Source organism: Rousettus aegyptiacus, unplaced genomic scaffold, assembly GCF_014176215.1.
Source record: "Rousettus aegyptiacus isolate mRouAeg1 unplaced genomic scaffold, mRouAeg1.p scaffold_m13_p_8, whole genome shotgun sequence".
Taxonomy (NCBI): domain Eukaryota; kingdom Metazoa; phylum Chordata; class Mammalia; order Chiroptera; family Pteropodidae; genus Rousettus; species Rousettus aegyptiacus.
In genome coordinates this window covers 4,580,717-4,595,019 of record NW_023416311.1, presented here as the reverse complement: position 1 = coordinate 4,595,019, position 14,303 = coordinate 4,580,717, and the positions used below count along the sequence as shown (strand labels likewise).

Genomic DNA, 14,303 nt, shown 5'->3' with positions numbered 1-14,303 from the left:
ATTTTTTTTTTTTTGCTGTGATGTGGCATTGTATTAAGGGTAAACTTTTCTTTTGAAAAGATAGATATGATTCTTGGATAAAAATGGATGCTGGTTAATACAACCACAGATAAGTATACGCTTGCGTGATGCCGTCGTGTTCAGGCAATAATTCAAATTCGTCTGCCTTGTCGCACCTCTCCTACCCCCCACCCCCACCTCCCGGCAGATAAGGCAACACCTTCCTGAGAAAAAACATACTCAGGGGGATGGGTGCAGGTCCCAGCTGTGCATTAGCTGTCGTGGTCCACTTTTGCATTACGTGTAAAATGAGAATAAGATAAAATTCATGTATTCATTCATTTAAAAAAAAAAATAGTTTTGGTTCTCTTGAGATATGCCATACCCTGAAAGCTTAATAGAGTTTTACAATAAAGGGAAGAGCAGTCACTAGCTAGCTAGTTATCTGAGTACCTAGGTGAGTAAGTGGATAGATAGATTTCTAGGGGGGGTGGGTGGGTGGGTGGGTGGATGGATGGATGGATGGACGGATGGATGGACGGATGATGGACAGATAGATGGATAGATGGGCGGACAGCCAGATTCACAGAAAGGATGGTAGAGGGCCTTTCTTTGCTTTTCCGGGATCACCCCCCTTCATCTGGTAACAGCGGTCCCATTTTCCTTGGGGAACCACGCTCCCTCATGCTCTGTCCACGTGTTTTACGTGGGTGTGGCCCCTTGTCTCTGACCAATGGCTCCGTCGTGGCCACTAAGACCGCCGATTCCAGCCTAGGCGGATCCCAGAGGCTCTAGTTGCAGACCTGGGGCCAGCATGACCTAGAGAGAAGCGAGTCTTTTCTCCTGGACTTGGATCTGGGAGGGCGTGAGTCTGGCTCTGTGCGGTGGGCGGTGGGCACACAGAGAAAGTGGAGGAAAGCCACCAGAGAGGGAGGACAAAGGCCGAATACTGATGAAATGATCTGAACAGCCGAATCCTGCCATGCCAGACGCAAACGCCCGGGCTTTTGAATTCATGTTCAATTTTACATCTCCACTGTGTGTGTGTGTGTGTGTGTGTGTGTGTGTAAGTTTTTCTTTCGGTCTCCGGCAATCAACAGAGTTCTAAATGACACAGATACGTAACTGCGGAGAAGGACCCAGTGTTCGTACAGGACAGCCGGTGGAATCAATCACAGCCTCCTTCCTGGCTGAGTAACCGCAGCCTGCGGGCCACACGTGACCGGCCTGAATCTGGGGGACACAGTCCACGATTCCATTTCAGATGGAACGACTTGAAAACCAACTCCACGGGGTCTGCTTCTCGAATATACCCAAATATTTGCATTTCCGCATCCAAAAAGCAATGCCGACCCTTTTATCGATGGCCCTCTATTCACTCAAGTGAGTAAGCTCAGTTTGGGGAATGCCTCTCTTCCCCCAAGGAGCTCGAGAAAACCATTTTCGCTTTGAACTGAAAGAAAGTGGCCAGTAACCATGTTTATTCTCCCCGAAGCATTGCTCGTGTGTGAAAGTTTGCTCACCATTATTCTTGATAGATGATACCCTCCAAGGGTCCTTTCAGCTTTGAAACTCCGAGATTGCATGAAAAGACCAGTGAGAGACTGTCACACTCCTCCTTATGTAATGTGCTCCCAGCTCAGCACAATGCCCGGCACAGAGAAGGTTTTCAAATAAATATTTGATGAATGACAAGAAATAAATCTGGACCCTTCCAAAACCTCAACCCCTATCCGCTCCCTTAGAAGGACCCCAGTAGAGAAGCCTCATCAGAGGCAATTAGATTCCAAAGTCATTACGTAAAGTAAGAACCACAAAGAGTCAAAACATCCCTGACAATTTCTCTTAACGTCACCCAGGTGGTGAGGAAGCGGACGGTCGCTCTGTACGTCCATCTCGGTTCATTTCTCTCCTTCTCGAATGACCGCTGTGTCGTGGGCTGAGTGAGTCGCGTTGAAGGGATCGGCTTGGCGGTCAGCGTCGGAAAGAGCTCGTAGTAGGAGAAGCAAAAGGCAAAGGGTGGGATCTGACTTTCTACGTCCTGCTCTTTTCAGGCTGTGAGTGGGGCGGAGGTTGAAACCACCTGTGTGATTAACAAGATTTTCTCTCTCCTCTTCCTCGGGCTCTTTCTTCACCCGCTCCCTCTCTCCTTTCCCTTCTCCCTCCTCCCTCTTCCTCTTGCCCTCCCCACTGCCCAGCTCATACGGCATAATCCGGATAACTAAAATAGGCTTCGATGCGACCTCTCACATCGACCCCTCACAGGCCAGTGACTGTCACCGGTAACAAACACGAAAAGATTTCCCTCTGTCCCCTAATGTCTGTCCCCGCTCAGAATATTCTGCGGCTGATAGAAAGTATTCTCTGCTCCCTCTGCTTCCGTATTCAGATGATCAGAAAGATCGGACAGAAAACGCTTCGAGCAAGCTCCGTATTCTGTGCTATGATTCATCCTTTTTCCATCCAAATAAAATCCCTGTCTTACCAGTAAGTGTGATGAATAAAAACACCATCCTCAGAGATTTATATACATCTCGTGGGCTTCTCCACCCCCTTCCTCTCTCCTCCTCCCTGTCTTTTTCATTTTGCAATGCAGCAAAGTTTCGCGAGGAAGGGTTTTCACAGGAAATCCATGTCGGGGGATTTATTCAGGTCTTTGTCATACATTCCGGCGGCACCGAACCAGCCTCTTGCTAGCCGGTTCCAAATATTTCAACAAGGTGATTACAATAAAGTCCACGGCCGCCTCCGGCTGAGCAGGACTCGCGTGTGCACACGCAGCTGCTGGCCCAGATAGGAGTGAAGGCGGCTGCCACACAAAAGCTTCCTTTGATGAGAAGGCAGAGCTGACTTTTCGAAGGGAAAGCGGCCCTCTTCCCCGCAAAGAACTCCACGTTAAAATAGAATCGTCGTTTCAAAACCCACATCGGCATCCACGGGGCTCGGAAATGACAGCGCGCAAGAGTCAAGGGTTTCCCGGGACGAAAAATGACCTCATCTCTTGAGGCATCTTCGCCGTTCCCATGATGACCTTTATAAACTAGCTGAGTTGCCGAGAATTGGACAAAGTGAAAAAGCAAACAACAAAAAAAAATCAAGCGAGAAATCCACGAAGAGCCGATAAGGGACCGTGGAGGCGCCTGTCCATCGGGCACCGTGCCATCGGGGACCTAGAACCTAAACCGAGGGAGAAGGGAAGCCGTTTTCCACGGCATTTCCGGATAAGGATCTAACTCGATAAGAATCGACTCGATGATCACTTTCCTCTCTGGCCCAGGCAACCTGAGGATCGGCCTCCGTGGCGGCCACCAGGGGTGGCCAGTGGTGCCGCTGGCCAGCTCAGATAAGCACGGTGGTCCCCTCCGCCGGCACATGATGCTGTCAGATTCAGCTCCGGAGAGGAGCTCGCGGGGCTTTTTGGCTTCGTGCGTGGAAGCCTGGCTCTTCTCGGTCCTTCGTGGCTCAACACCACACCACCTCCTCCATAAGGCCTCCCTGACGACTTGATTAAAAGCATCTTCCCACACGCCAGCCGCTGGCCGCCATTCCCGGTTTTATTTTCTTCATGGGTATTAGTGTCTATTCTTCCTCAATAACGTATCTTTATTTGTGTATCGTCTTCCTCCTCCTGTAGAACCCAAGCTCTGAGAGTCCCGCTCTGTCTCATTCGCCACTGGGGTAAAAAAAAAAAAAAAAGAAAAGGTGAATAAAGCAACGGCCATCAATTCTAACCATAATTTTTACACATATAGCTTATTTCGTGCAAGTCAGGTGAATAAAAATCTGTCATTTTTATATTCTTAAGTGATTTAGAAGGTTCTTCCGCTTGCAATGCCACGAAGGAATTTCACCGCCAGCCCCATGGGGCCATGGAGGGACAGCCTCACTCCCTTTCTTTCGGGGGTGGGACAGGTACACACGGGAACACGCATTGACTCCAGACACTGTGGCCACACACCCCTGGCAGGCCGGGCCGTCCGGAAGCCGTTGCTGAGTTGGAGTCTGGGGTCAGAAGGGGTTCCTTAGGAATCAGGACCTGGGGGTGGAGATGGAGACAGGGGGGGCACAGAACCGCAACGCAGGCAGGGCTTCGCTCCGGAGCAAGCCCTGGGTCGCCGTGGCTCCGCCGGGCCCTCGCATCACACCCCTGCTCCACGAAGTCACAGGGTGTGGGCCGACCTGGGCCCCCAAGCCCCGAGGACGCTGGCAGTGGAGGCCAGTCCACAGGCCGCGCCCCCGGGGGCCGGGCAGTGAGTCCCACCTGCGAACAGACAGGGCACCTCAGCCTCCACGTGTCAGATTTCGAGCCCAAACCAGCGCGTCCAGAAGACTGGCTGCGGGGTGTCCGCTGATTTCCTGATGTCTTCATAGATGAGCCACAAATAGTCCCGTCCCCAGATTAGAAGTCACGTCCCGTAAGTGCTTGCTGACTCGGCTGGCAGCAGCGACGCTGACATGATTTCACCAATAACGATGTTATCCAAAGCAAAAGTTGCATTAGATCAATTACCACTCTATTTCGGTGCCATGTGAGTAGCTGCGAGTGTTTATTTCAGTTCACCTATTTTTAAACCAAAGCTCTCAAGCTTCTGAACCGCGACCATGAGCCTCCCGGCTCGAGCCCTTGATAGTATCCGGCTCACATTTCGAACTAGACAATGATTTGAATTCCCTCCCCCCCGCCTAGTCTCTCCTCTCAGCTCCTTTCCTTTGCTCCTTCTCGTGGGGGTGGCGGGGGAGGGGGGAAGAGGGGATTGTTCAGCTACAAGGAGAATCAAAGATTGAAGACGAGAAAGGAAGGAGAGAATATTGCTCTGGGCCGTTGGGTTGCCTTAGAGAACAGTGTCTCCTCGGTGTGAGGAACTGGGGATGTTGTCCTCCTGGGGAGGGATGTGTGAACATGTGTGGTGTCCAGATTGTCAAGAGAAGCCGTGAAAGCGGAGATGCCCGCCCACCCCGTGTCGCTGATGTGATGGGCCGGGTCGTGCCGTCCCCAGATTCATAGCGCTGACGTCCTAAGCCCCGGACCTCAGAACGAGACTGTATTCAGAAGCAGAGTCGTTCCAGGGGCGGACGTGAGGAGGCGAAGGTGATCTCTAAGCGCACATGACTGGTGTTTTTGTGCAAAGGAGAAATTTGGACACAGACAGACAGGCGTAGAGGGAGGGAGATGTCAGGAAACACGGACCAGGCTGCCGTTACGGGCCGGATGTGTGCGTCCCCCCATCCCCGTCCGCACAGGGAACCCCCAGCCCTCCTGGGTGTCCCCTTTACTCTCACACGCCCACGAAGTTCTGACGCCAGGTGTAGGGGGCCGTTCTCCTGCATCCAGCAACTCTGCAGCACCCGCTGGGCGCCCTACAATTTAACTCCATTCAGACAACCCCGGAGATAACGTCATGTCCCACAGGTTAACGGCTCGGTCCCATGAGGCCCGTCCCCACCCCACTTCGGACGCCGGTCACGGGGTGGCAGATCCTCAGATTACCCACAACTTCCGTCTGACTGGGCTGCAGGTCAGAGGTTCCCTTGGCCCCCTGCCGAGGCTCCATTATTTTGCTAGAGTGGCTCACGGGGCTCAGGGCAGCACCTCTGTGCACCTGTCTGAAAGGATGTGCTAAAGGATACAGGTCACCAGCCGGGTGAGGAGGCGCATAGGGTGAGGACTAGGAGGACCCCGATTGCAGGAGCTTCTGTCCCCATGGAGCCTGGGGTGCGTCACCGTCTGATACGTGGATCTGTGCACCCACGTGGAAGCTCTCCGAACCCCACATTCCTGGCGTTCTGGCTCTTTCTGGTGACCAGGTGGCATCCGGGAGCCCACCCAGAGTCGCCTCATTAGAACAGAAGATGCTCCGAGTGCCCTTTCCAGCTAGCATTTTGCAAGGGTTTTCGGGAGCCCTGTGCCAGGAACCGGGGGCGGGCAGAGACCAATCTGTATATTTTCTATTATCTCACACCCCAAGTTCACCTGTTGACGCCCCTGCCCCCAGCGTGATGGCATTTGGAGGTGAGGCTTTTGTTTAAGCGACTCAGGTTGGGTACTTAGTCAAGGCAGCCCCAGCCTGGCTGAGGTGGTTCTCCAGGAAATGTGCAAACTGTCCTAGCTCCGGGGCCAAGGATGCGCTGAGCTCCAGGAAAGCAGAGAAAGGTCGAGGCTGCTGTCCTGCAGGGGACCCGTGAGGAAAAGACAGACGCACCCGCTTCTCCCGCCTCCCGCCCCCACCCTCGCCTGTTCGTTTCCTGCCGCTGTGGTCTCTCTCCGAATCTCCGCAGCAGCCGATGCGCCGGCTGTAACTTGGGGCTCCCTCGTATCCCGAACGGACGTGACGTAATAATGTATGTGATAAACGGCTGTCAAAACCCCCCATCCCCGCAGAAGGCACGGACTCCACGTCACACCCCATCTCCATCGTCAGCATCCGTCACTGTGATTCATGATTAGAAAGGATCATTAATGAGAGAATCATTATCATTATGGGCAAACCAAAGTCTCCTTCTGATGTCTCTGTCACTCCCGGGACGTGTCCCGGATCGCGGTTCAAAGCCTGGCTCCGAGACAGACGCACGGTGGCAGCCAGGTTAAGATGCCTCAGGGGTCTGTAGAGGTGGATGGAGGGTAAGGAGGGGGTACAGACGCAGAGAGGTGGCCTGGGTGGCGGGGGAAGCAGACCCGTCCCGACGAGGGAGGAGTCGAGCGGGAGGCAGAGGGTGCAGAACAGTCACGGGTGGTTTTAAACGTCTGGGGACCTTTGGGGAAGAGGCGACGGGAGTGGTTATTTTATTTCCTCCACACCCACCTCCAGCTGCTCAGGGTCAGAGGTGGAGCCTTTGTTCTCGGGAGGCACCAAACTCCTGAGGTCTCTGTCATCTTGCTGGCTGTGAAGATAACAAACATCTTCAAGTTTGCCGGGGGCCAGGAAGTATTTTAACTGTAATAACCATTTGGGGTGGTTTCTTTGGTTTATTTTTGTTGCTTTTGTTCTTGTTTGGAGCCCTGTCCTACACCAGGGACTCTGGTGGCCCCCTGAGGTGTATGGCTCACACTCAAGGGTTCCACAGTGCAGACTGTGTTATCGCCACATCCTGTAGAGACACGAAAGGTAAAGCCTTCAAAAGGCAAAGTCACTCGCTCCGGGTTCTACGGCTCGACGAGTGTCAGGAGCAGGATTTGAACTGGGGGTTAGAACGAGGATGGGGCTCAGTTAACCCCCACATCGGTTAGTAGGGCTGCCCCCACAAAGTACTACAGACGGGGGCTTAAACAACAGAAACGTGTTTCCCCAGGTTAGGAGGCCGGAAGTCCAAGGTCAAGGTGCCAGCAGGGCAGGTTTCTTTGCGGCTTCTTTTCTTGGTTTGCAGACGGCCTTCTTCCCCCTGAGTCCTCACGTGGCTGTCCCTCCGTACATTCCTGTGCCCGAACTTCCCACGAGGACACCAGCCAAATTAAGCGAGGGCCCGCCATGATGACCGCATGTTAAGTCAGTTGCCTCCGTAAAGACCGCATCTCCAAAGACCTCATCTCTGAGACTTCTGTGGGGAAACGATCGCGTCCATAGCGATCCGCTTACCTGCGTTTCCTCAGGTGAGAAGCACAAACCACTGTGAAAGCATCACAGTGTTCAGGGAGGGACCTGAACACTTACAGCAGTGACTTATCCATAGAGAAAGTTCTTCCCTCTTCGAATCTCTGCCAGAGGCTCGATTGCATGGAGGAAGAAGTCTGGGTGCTAAGGACCTTGACCCTTCTCCAAAGCTTACCTTTCAGTCTCGTCTTGGCTCAAAGACAGCTGTCTGGCTAACCAGGATGTGATAACCTGGCCCACGTTTGTTAGTGTTATTTTTCCGGCGATTTGCCAGTTGGGGCGAGGAAGACCAGTCTTCCCTTTGAGGGTAGACTTGTAAAGTTTCCTTTTCTAATAAAGGTACCTTTTTAAAAAAAGAGCGAGTCCATTGAAAGAAACAGAAGTAGCGAGCAGATCGGGATGACGGCGGTTCGCAGAGGTGACGTTCTGTGTAGACGCTTGTCCACACTGCCAGCCAGTGGCACTGCTGAAACAGAAAGAAAGAATCCACAAATCAAAGGTGAAGAAGAAAAAGTTCCTGAGAGGACAGGATGTCCTCTGGGTATAGGGGGCAGCTCGGGAGGGTCTCAGGCTCAGACTCAAGTCTCAAGCTAAAGCCACCAAGCTGACCGACCATTTCCCGAAGCAACCCAGCCAAGCGGCACCCGGGGGTTGCCACCGGTGGGTCACCACTGGGGCATGGATTTATTTTTCCCCCAGAAGTTCTGCGGGGGAAGGGGGGGCGGACTTATTGAGACAGACTTGGGTTCCCATGCCGGCGTCATCATTTAGCCATCATCAGCATCAGGAAGGGTGTTGTGACCTCTCCGAGTCTCAGTCTCCTCACCTGCAAAATGGGGCTAATAATAGAGAGCCGTGAGGATCAAATGAGCGCTCAGACGCCCCAACGGGATGGCTTCCTGGCACATCACTGAGCACTCAATAGAGGGTAGCTATTATTAGCTTCCCCCGCGGCGGAGAAATGTGAGTGCGTACCTGCCAAGCGTTCCGGGAGCGTAGCCAAATTACCCCACCTCAGGCGCGAAAAGTCTTCCCAGCCTTGAGTTTGGGCTTCCACTCTGTAATATAACCACGTTCGTTTTAATATATATAAAAAAGATGCTTTAACTTGTCACCCAGGATAATTAGAGTTCCAGGAAATGGGCTTCGAGCACCCTCTGCCATGAGCCGATCGTCCCAGTTATAAACAGTTTGAGCTTCGAGAGGCATGTAGGTGTTCCTCCCTTTAACGTAATGGTTCTCGGCGAAGAGCGGTTTTGTCCCCAGGGGACATTTACCGATGTCTGGAGGCACTGGAGGTGATCAGAACTCGGGGAGAAAGCTGGTGCGACCAGCATCTAGTGGCCCGAGACCAGGGACCCTCTGAACACCCTACCTGGCACAGGGCAGCCCCCACAACAAAAAAAGGATCCTTCCCAAATGTCAATAGAGCCAACAGCAAGATGGCATGCCCTGGAGGGGCCCAGAAGCCTTTGCTGCCGAAGCAACAATGGGGTGTTCGTTTTCATTCTTCCTGCCACCCCCACCAAGTTCTCCTCCGCTCTCCAGCTTGGGGTATTGTGGCCCTAAGCACAGAATAATGGAATTCTGCAACCACAAGCAAACTGTGTCAAGAAACCCTACTTTAAAATGGGGGTCCGGGGAGATTACGGCCACAGGAGGCGCTGAGACCGCCCTATTATCCGCACACATTTAGACCAAACCGGTGAGCGAGTGGCCACCAGAAACCAAATGCCATCGCAGCCCTGAATCGACCCAAGGGTCCTCCGGAGTGCCGGACGGCTCCCCCGAGAGGCGGCCTCGCTGACCCGAGCCCGGAGACGGCAGGCGGGGCCCTCCTATCTTCGCCGCCGCGCTCCTCTCCCTGTTCTGGGCCCTCCTCACCCTCTCCTCCTCTTTCCAGCGGGCTCCTATCGTTCAGCCGTCTCGCTAAGATCTTGCCTGTTGTGCTAGTCAGTGTTCTGCAGAGAAACGGGACCAAAAGGATGAGCGTACGTATATCCGGAAGGAGAGTGTAAGGAACCGGCTCACAGAATGATGGAGTCTGGCGAGTCCAAGTCTTCAGTGTGGGCCTGCTGCCTGGGGACTCAGGAGGGCACAGTCGCAATCTGAGGGGCGTCTGCCGGAGAATTCCCTTTAGCTCGGGGAGGCCCCTCTGTTTCTTCTAGTCAGGCCTTCGACTGATTAGATGAGGCCCACCCAAATTACAGAGGCTCATGTGTCACGCATTTGCCATTTCTGCTGGTTTTTTTTCCCCGCCAGTTTAACGATGGTCACTTAAGCTCTATATCCTGGAGATCGAGGGATGCAAATGTCTATCCAAATTAACATTACCGGAGAAGTAGTAACAGAGGAGAAAGAGGGCTCCTTTCATGGGGCGTGTCTTCCGGTGCAGCTCCGTACCCGGGAGCCACACTGCGGCCAGGGGTCTGAGCTGCGCCTCCCAGCCCAGCGTTACCGGCAACGAAGCTGATCCATTAGCCAGCTGTTTATTCCTGCGCCGATTTCTCCATCGGTTCATGATGCAACAGAGACAAAAAGAGGTGTTTGTAAATAGCACAGGACAGGGACCTCAAAAGGGACAACGCTGAATGTCTGACACTCTGTGGGTTGGTCCAGAGCACAGCGAGCAGCTCACAGGAAATGACCTTTAGCCGCAAGGTCAGAGTCTGCTCCGGGTGAGCTGGCGTGGGCCGCACCCCGCATCCTAATCCACTCGCGTGTATCAGTGGCTGCTACAGGCAGTTACAGGCCGGTCATGCTCCTGGGCACGGGGACTCAGATCCGGTGTTCCCCACAGACACAGGGGATGGCAGGGCGTCTCAGGCCCTGAGGTGGCAGTTCGGCAGGGGTGCAAACTGCAGTCGACCAGTTGGCCCATTGTTCTGATCTTGTTCTCCATCAATAAGGATCCTTCTGTTTGATTAACTTCCTCAAAGACAGGGGAGAAACTGTGAAGGGATGCGCAAGCCAGGTAAGAAACTGAGATCCTTTGTACGTCAGTCACTTCCAAGGACTTACCTCTTCAGCTCCAAGGCCACCAGAAATCATCTGATGTGTTTAACAACGCAGAAGGCTCTGAGGTCCGTTTATTTCAATGCCAAGGTTAATGAGTTAATGGGCTTCAAGGCCTCTTAACCAATAGCTTTCTGTCTGCTGGTCCTTTGTGCTGAGATGATATCTTTAAAATACATCACTCGAAAGCTCAGATGAGCAGGCGTGTCCTGGAGCTGACTGGTCCCTAAGCCGAGCATGGAGGGCAGGGTGGGAAGGGTGCCTCTTCATCGCCAGTTGTAATGCAGCCATCAGTTGCTTCCTCTAGAATGTCCCCACTTCCCACACCAAAAAGTTACCTGCCAGGCACCTGCCCACCTTTCCTTCGCTTCCTTTCTGCCACCTGAGCCGTATGGAGAGGGACTTTCTCATCGACGCAGGATTTCATTTCTATGAAGTGTCCAGAAAAAGACAATTCATAGAGACAGAAAGGAAGCAGGTTAGTGGGTGCCAGGAGTGGGGGATGGGGATGGGGATTGACAGCTACCGGGCTTCCGGGATCTTACGGGGACGATGGCAGTCTGCTAAAAATAGATCATGACGATGGTCGCCCAACTCAGTACATTTGCTAAAAATTGTTAAATGGTACAATGAAAACAGGAAAATATTATGGCCTATAATTTATACCTCAATAAAGTTGCCTATAAAAATGGGGAAGGAAGTGAAACAGACTCTGACCGTTGCCGACACCCCACCCACATCCCCTGGGCCCTTACCATCCCGTGGGGGCTCACTGGCTTCTTCCTCCGGTCCCAGAACTCTTGGCCTGAGGGCATATTTTATATGGTGTTTCACAGAGTTCTTCAAGCAGGATTGAAATCCAGTTTTCCAAGTGGAACTTGCTTGGCTTCCTTCCTTTCCCTAACTTAATTTCCTGCTCCACTACTGGCATTTCCTGGGATTCCCCCCCCACCCCCCAAATATGTTACTTTCCCCCAAATCTTCTGGGAAACCCACTCAGGAAGGGAAATTGTCGGAACTTGGTAAGAACTAGAAGTGGATGAAACAGTTTGCACTAAAGTTAAGCCATGAACTTGGGGGTCCGATCGCCTGGGTTGGCGTCGTCATCCTATCTTACTAGTAACGTGACTTTGACTAAGTTGCTCGACTCTGAAGCCTCGTCTCTCTCTCCTCTGCAGTATCTAACTCATGAGACGGTGTGAGGGTGCGATGCATCAGCACAGCCGGGGCCCTCAGCAGAGGAATTGGCACGTAGTGATGTTTAGTAAGATGTAATTATAGGTGATTTTATGGGGTGATGACTAATCCACCAAATAATACCAGACATTTGGACCAGACTTGAAAAGAGGGTTGGTCCGATTTTCCGGGGCTCATCCGTAGAGTGTGCATCTGTAGCCAAGACCCTAAGCTCTGTCGTCGCTGCTTGGGGGATGTGAATAACCCCTCACCAAATGACACCGGCCACTCTGGAGGTGGGCAGAAAGCGGGCCTTATTTTTCTTGATAAGCAAGCTGGATGGTATACGTCTCTGAAGAGATCCATTTAACTAAAGTCATGCTTGAAATTTAGGAGAATTAGTTTTCTGACCTTCTGAAAAGAAGGGGACGCTACCCTATCTTATTTGGTCCCATACTAAAGCCCGAATTGCTGGTTAAACGGAAGGTGACTGAGTGTGGGACTTTGAAGAGATAGTTCCCTTTTCTTAGCCTAGGTCTTCACCTGTAGTAAGGAGATGGCAAGGCTTACATCGAAGGGAGAACTGAAATTTTCATCACTCATTACATGTCAAGAGAACTGTAGAAGGTCTAGCACATCGCAGATGGTCAACATGCACGCTCTTTCTCCCTCTCTGTTAATGCGTCTCCCATGGCGTTCATTGGATAGAAACCTGGTTCCTTCAAGAGCATGTGTCAAGGCTTAAGCGACCGTCATCGAATTGGCAGAAATCATCCAACAGGCATGGCAAATGCAGGGCGCGCAGGCCACCAGTCCCCTTCCACAGTGACAGTAGACGTTACCCATCCATCCCCGCTCCTGGAGTCTGGATACAGACCCAGAATCTTTCCCAGCAGAGCAGTCTGCACCACCTCTACCAGCTGATCAAATCTGGCACGCAAGATGAAAGTTATTGGCCAACCCCTAACGTAAGCTTAAAACTAATGGAGTTTAGCACAAGGTCTGGTACTCAATAAATACTCAGTAAAGGGCCAACTAAGGGTAACTGCAATGAGGTTGTTTAATACGGACACCGCCTATGTCTTCACTAGCAAGCTTGCTTAAAGATCGAGCCCAAATTCCTCTAAGTTCCTTCTCCCGTAATGTGGATCTCTCCTTAGTGGTTGAAGATTTTAGAGGGTGCCTGGGAAGCTCAGAACCACAGGGACAGAGGAGCCCCCTGTGAAAATACATATGTATATTGGTATAGTCTCATTCGTCTTGGGAGACTGTGTCCTGGACGGCATTTTAATCCAGTGTCGGCCGCAGAGAAAATTCTCAGAAGTATGTTATCTAAAGAGCTTATTCTGGCGATGAAGGAGGAATCCTTAATTGGTAGAACATAGCCAAGTATTTTCTGACCAGGAGGCACATCTCAAAATTGTATGTCAGGAGGCTGCAACCGAGCTGCAAGGCCAAGGCCAATGGTGATCTCCTTAGGACACCGCTTTTAGCCGTAGGAAGGGCCGGCTGCCCTCTTAGCCAAGAAACCGGCGCTGACATCGAGTCTGCAATTACAAGCATCCCGTGCTATTAGTCACCGCGATATTGATGCCTGGTCCAACCTTTGCTTTTTTTTCTGTTGTAAATGTAAGAACATTAATTGCGTTGATACAATTATGAACATGAAACGTATTTATTATAAATGCGGAAAATTTGAAAAAAAAAGGGAACAAAATCATCCATAGGTCCATCACGCAAGGACTGTTAAAATCTGGAGTATTTCCCTCTCGTCATTTTTCTATGCATATTTTAGCATAATTCTGTTTGTGTATTACCTATAAAGAGTTTACATCCTGGTTTTTTAAAATTTAACTTTATAACATAAGGCTATCTCTGTATTTTTTGCAAACTCTCCACACATATTTTAGTTGTTGCATAAATCACAAACATTCCAATAAACGAACACACTATAATTTACTTAACCATTAAATGACAGTATTCAGTTAGGTCACATGTGACATTTTGTTTTTGTAAAGATGCTATGATGGCTATATTTGCATATGAGGTTTTTTCTTATATACAGGAGTATTTTCTTGGAACATCTGGTTAGATTACAAATCTCTCCCTCTCTCATAGAGATAAAAACACATAAAATGGATGACGTATACACATCTTAAGTGTAGACCTCAACGAACTTTTTACACGTGCGTTCCCGGTGTCAAGGTATAGGCCATTTTCAGGACTCTTCGTATTCTATGTGCGGTTTTTAAACAAAAGACATGTGCACTTTGCTTCTTACAAAAAAAAACACATCTCCTCCTTTGCCCTAAAAAAAAAGTTAGCAGTTTGTTTTCTGACCCAGAATGCTATCGCTGCGTTAGATTATCGCAACATCGTCTTTTAATGCCTCGGTATGTGGGAGGTCCCTCCCAAAGCACGTGGCTCAGGAGTGCTCTTTAAACTCTACAAACGGCTTTTAGTCCTCTTTCATCTGTCCTCGACATGCCGATTAGAAAGTTTAAAGACACCTTGCGTTCTCTGTCC

At 51.2% G+C, this 14,303-nt stretch overlaps 1 long non-coding RNA gene across 1 annotated transcript; it reads right to left on the bottom strand.

Moving 5' to 3' along the window:
- Positions 1-3,975: 3,975 nt before the first annotated feature.
- Positions 3,976-11,048, bottom strand: LOC107516863. Its single transcript, XR_004952617.1, has 3 exons — positions 8,562-11,048; positions 8,413-8,425; positions 3,976-8,052 (listed from the first exon to the last, which is right to left on the bottom strand). It is a non-coding gene; the product is annotated as an uncharacterized LOC107516863 (long non-coding RNA).
- Between the last annotated feature and the right edge of the window lie 3,255 nt (positions 11,049-14,303).